This window comes from Galeopterus variegatus, unplaced genomic scaffold, assembly GCF_000696425.1.
Source record: "Galeopterus variegatus unplaced genomic scaffold, G_variegatus-3.0.2 Scaffold2361, whole genome shotgun sequence".
In the NCBI taxonomy this organism is placed as follows: domain Eukaryota; kingdom Metazoa; phylum Chordata; class Mammalia; order Dermoptera; family Cynocephalidae; genus Galeopterus; species Galeopterus variegatus.
In genome coordinates this window covers 211,792-217,455 of record NW_007728472.1, presented here as the reverse complement: position 1 = coordinate 217,455, position 5,664 = coordinate 211,792, and the positions used below count along the sequence as shown (strand labels likewise).

General features: G+C 35.8%; 1 pseudogene; it reads right to left on the bottom strand.

The window, feature by feature from the left end:
- Positions 1 to 4,713: 4,713 nt before the first annotated feature.
- On the bottom strand, positions 4,714 to 5,406 carry LOC103597607 (annotated as a pseudogene).
- Between the last annotated feature and the right edge of the window lie 258 nt (positions 5,407 to 5,664).

Sequence of the window (5,664 nt, the reverse complement as noted above, 5' to 3'; positions counted from 1 at the left end):
TGCAATCCAGCAGTTGCTTTCTTAAGCATTCATCCCAGAGAAATAAAAACTTACATTCATGTAAAGGACCAGTACATGAATGTTCATAGCAGCTCTATTCAAAATAGTTAAAAACTGGAAATAACCCAGATGTCTCCCAATGGATTGAATGTTTAACAAGCTATGGTACATCTGTACCACAGTATATTACTCAGAAATTAAATGAACAAATTATTTATAAATGCAACCACATGGATGAATTTAAAGGAATTACACTCAGTGAAAATGCCAATACCAGAAGTTTACATACTATATAATTTCATTTATGTAACATTTGTGAATGACAAAATTATAAAGATGGAGAACAAATTAGTCATGGCCAGAGGTTAGGAATAGGAGAGATGGCAGGAAGGAGGTGGATGTGGGTATAAAAAAAAAAAAAAAAAAGGCACAGGGGATCCTTGGGATGATGGCTCTCTTCTGCATCTTTCATGTGGTGGTATTTACACAAACATACACATGTAGTAAAATTGCATAGAACTAATTAAACACACATACATACACATGAAAGCATGTGTAATTAGAGATGTCTGAAGATAAGTGCATTGTGTTAATGATAATTTCCTAGTTGTGATATTGTACCTTATTTTTACAAGAGGTTACCATGAGGGAAAACTGGATAAAAGGTATATGGGATGTTTCTGTATTATTTCTTACAACTTCATGTGAATCCACAATTCTTTCAAAAACTTTTAAAATTTATTTTGAGAAATACAAATCACTTTTGAAAGAAATTAAAGACACAAAAATATGGAAAGACATTTCATATTCATGGATTGGAAGAATCAACGTTGTGAAAATGTCCACAGTACCAAAAGCAATCTACAGATTCAATGCAATCCTCATCAAAATACCAACAGCATTCTTCACAGAAACAGAGAAAACAATTCTAACATTCATGTGGGGGAAAAAAAAAAGACCCCAATTAGCCAAAGAAATCCTGGGCAAAAAAAAAATAATAATAAAGCCAGAGGCATTATGCTACCTGACCTTAATTTATGCTATAAAACTATGGTAAACAAAACTGCATGGTACTAGCATAAAAACAGACACATAGACTAATGGAACAGAACAGGGAACCCAGAAATCAATCCATATACCTACAGCCAACTGATCTTCAACAAAGATACAAAGAACGAATTGGGGAAAAGACAATCTCTTCAATAAATGGCACTGGAAAAAATGGATATCCATGCGTAGAAGGATGAAACTAGACCCATACTTCTCACCATATACCAAAATAAACTCAAAATGGATTAAAGACATAAACATAAGACCAGTTTCAGTAAAATTGCTTAAAGAAAATATAAGGGAAACACTTCAGGAGGTAGGACTGGGAAAAGACTTTATGAATAAGAAAAAGTACAGGCAACAAAAGAAAAACAAAGGGATTATATGAAACTAAAAAGCTTCTGCACAGCAAAGGAAACAATCAACAGAGTGAAAAAAGTCCAATTAAAAAATGGGCAAAGGAGATGAATAGACATTTCTCAAAGGATGACATATAAATGGACAACAGACACATGAAAAAATGCTCAATATCACTAATTGTCAGGGAAATGCAAATAAAAACCATATTGAGGTATCATCTCACCCTAGATAGACTAGCTATTCTCAAAAAGACAGAGAATAACAAATGGTGACAAGGATGCAGATACGGTGGAACCCTTCTATACTGTTGGTGGGAGTGTAAATTAGTGCAGCCCCTATGGAAAACAGTATGGAGGTTTCTTAAACACTACAGATAGAATTACCATACGATCCAGCAATCTCACTGCTGGCAATGGAAATCATTGTGTCAAAGGGATACCTGCAGCTCCATGTTTATCGCAGCTCTATTTGTAATAGCCAAGAGTTGGAAACAACTGTCCAAATGTCCATCGGCAGACAACTGGATAAGGAAAATGTGGTATATATACACAATGGAATACCACTCAGCTATAAAAAAGAGAATGAAATTCTGCCATTCACAGCAACATGGAAGAGTCTGGAAAAAATTATGTTAAGTGGAATAAGCCAGGCACAGAAAGAGAAATACTGCATGTTCTCATAAGTGGGAGCTAAGAATGAAAGAAAGACCACAATAATATGTTGAACTTTCAGAAGGAGAGAACAAAACTTTAGTTACTATAGGGGGAAAAGGTGGAAGTGGAAGCAAGTTAGGGAGAAATTGGGTAATGGACACAATAACTATGTTTTGTAATGATAAATATGCTAATAAAACTAATTTGAACATCACATATTGTACACAAATACTGATAGTCAACTCCACACCCCACAAATATGTATAATAAATTGTTTCAATAAAAGAGGAAAAAATAAGTTAACTAAAAACCTTTATTATTTGTCATTGCCGTATAGTATTCTAATATATAAGTATACCAAAATTAGTCTATTCTTATTGTGACAGGTGTTTGATTTTTGTTCCATTTTTCCACTTTTTGATTAATATGAAAAATGTTTTGTTATTTGGTGGCTGGCAGGTATGGGGGTTCGAATCCTCAACTTTGGTGTTACAACACCACACTCTAACCAACTGAGCTAACTGGCCAGCCCCAAGTAGTGCTTTTAATAGATATTCTTGTACATATATTTTAATGTACATCAGGATATTTCAACTTTGGCACTATTGAGATTTTGGGCTGAATATTTCTCTCTTGTTGGGACGCTGTCCTGTACATTGAAGGATTTTTAGCAGCATCACTGGGCTTTCCCCATTAAATGCCAGCAGTACCTCTTCTCCGCGATGTGAAAGCCAAAAATGTCTCCAGACATTGCCAAATGTCCTCTGGGGGGCAAAGTCACCACTGGCTAAGCACCACTGATATACATATATGCACAGTTTCTCAAGGGTATAAAAGTGGAGTGGAATTGCTGTTAATCACCAGATTCTCTCTTCAGAGAGAATGCTAAATATTTCCCAAGTGGTTTTGTACATTTTTATGCCCACCGCTGCATATAAAGGATCTTTTTTTTTCATACCTTTGCCAGCATTACTTATTATCAGACTTTTAAACTTTAGCCATTCTGATATGTTGGGAGAGAAATCTTATCATTTTAATTTTCACTTGATTAATTATTAATGAGGTCATCTATCTCTTTAAAATATAATTATTGATTGCTTGAATTTACTCTTTTGTGAAGTGAAGTGACGACACATTTTTTGACCATGTGTCTTCTGGGTGGTCTATCTTTTAAAATTTTATTTGTAGAACTTTATTTATTTATTTATTTATTTATTTAGGACACATTCTGGATGTAAGGTCCCTTTCTGCTGTGGGTTCATGTACTCACACACACATCATATTTTCTGCAATTCAGTGGTTTCTCCTGACAGTGACTCTATGATAGAGAATGCAAAAACCAAAATTAGCCAGGACACTCCTGAAAAAAGAAGGTGTAAAAACCTTTTCTGTTGGGTATCAAGACCTACTAAAGTCACATTAACTAACATAGTCTGGTATTGGCCCAACTATAGATAAATAGACCAATGGAATAGAATACAAAACAAACTCACCCATATTCAGATGCTTGCTTTAAGAGAAAGATAACATTAAAGAGCAATGTAAAGCTCATATTTCGATAAATGGACCTGGGAAATTAGGAAGAGAAAACATAATTCCAACATTATACCATACACAAAAATAAATTGCAGATCATTTATAGGCCTAATGCTTAAGGCAAAACAATAAACCATTTAGGACATAATATAAGAAGATATTTTAATGATCTTGATGTTGGAAACCAGTTGTTAAATAGGACACAAATCTGACTACTTTAAATTAAGTATTTGTCAGCACCTTATTACTTACTATTTCCTGTCTGAAATGCTGTTCTCCTACCTATCCACATGGCTCATTCTTTCTTCTTTATTTTTTCCCTTTCATTTTGTATTTATTATAGCACGTTTGCTTAATTTGCAGCAAGCCAAAAATAAGCCGTGTCTTGTTTTGATGCAAACATTCATGTTTTAAAGATTGTACACAATATATTTGTTAAACAGAACACTTAAAATACCTTTTTAGAAGCTTCTAGAAGAATGAAAATACAAAGTTTAAGCCCACGACTTTCCTCTTTGCTAGAACTGCAAACTACTGCTACAGTTTTAAATAGACTTTGTTTTTTAAACTACCTCCAGGAAAATCTAAATAAATTAAAGAAACGTGCATATAAATGATTGCATAGCAGAACACGAACATTAACTGCAACAGTAAAAAAATGAAAGTTAGAAATACCATCAAATATGTAAAAATTCTAGAATCCATCTTTTAAACACATTCCACAAACAGTATTTAAAAACCAACTTTTTGTTCATTGCAGGCAAAGCCTAGATAACTAAAACTGAAATTTTAAAAAGAAATTCTCTAAGAAGAATAATTTCCTCACAATATTTCCTACTTGTATCTGCAAGTAAACAATCTGAGATTGCTAAAGATGCTAGCTTTCTATTCTTAAATGAGATTGAACATGTCAAGGCATTTTTATTGCCCCCCAAATGAAATATGGTTAAGGGCCTTACTTTCTTATTTTTAGGCAGGTACTACATTAATAATAAAAACTGAGCAATGTTACTTTTGCTTAAAACTGACTAATCCTTTTTCCAAAATTATTTTAAATTTCATGGCAGCACAAAATCACCTGTAATGATAGTGTTGTCGTTGGACTTCCCTCTCATTAAATGAACAAGTGTGAAGAACAAGCGTCCCTCATAAAGAGGAAGGCAAATGTTGATACCAATGCGTGCGATTTAGCCTTCATTTCTTTCTTGGGCTGGGACTTAGACGGAGATCTTGAATTGGATTTAGATCTCGAAAAAATTCGATTACTGTGCTTGAATCTATCGCTGTCATAATGGTTTCTGCTTCGCCCTGGTCTTCCAGTCGGTGTACTGTTTCTAGGACTGTAGGATCCTCTGTAGTTGCAATCAAAAGACCGAATCTTGATCTTCTTCTTTCATAATTGTAGCTTCTAGAACGTCTGAATCTGTCATAATGACCATAGCACGTAGAACTGCACACTTTCCTCCCTTCCTTGTCTTTCATCTCATTTGGTGTCTTCCCATCCCCCTATGCAAACTGCATTTCAGTTTGACGTCCACAAATCCACTTTCTGTTCAAATTATGTAAAGCATCTTCGGCATCACGAATATTCTCAGATTGAACATAAGCAAATCCTCTTGCATGGCGAGTGCAGAAATGAAGTGGAACATACAAATGAACTACAGGACCATACGACCAAAGTCGCACCGTAAATCTGACGAACAAGGACCGGGGTTGGGGGCGGGCGGTACACGCAGGTAGCAGGACGTGACCGCCAGGGGGCACTCGCGCGCTCAGCACACCGTCGGCGGCTCCCGGGTGCTGTCATCGCTGACCTGGCCTCACTCCATTTTATTTTCCGCTTTGACATTATCCCTTCACTGCAGCCTGAGTGATATTTGTTAATACTAATTAAGGAGCCACCGGTATTCCAGTGTCACCCGTTGTCCTCAAGATGAAACGTAAGCTCTTTAAATGTGATCCCTGAAGCTTTCATTCCTCCATGCTCCACCTTCAGCTCTAGCCCTACAAAGTTTCCTACCCTTTCCGCTCTCACTGTATTCTTCCGCACCCCCCCCCCCCCCCC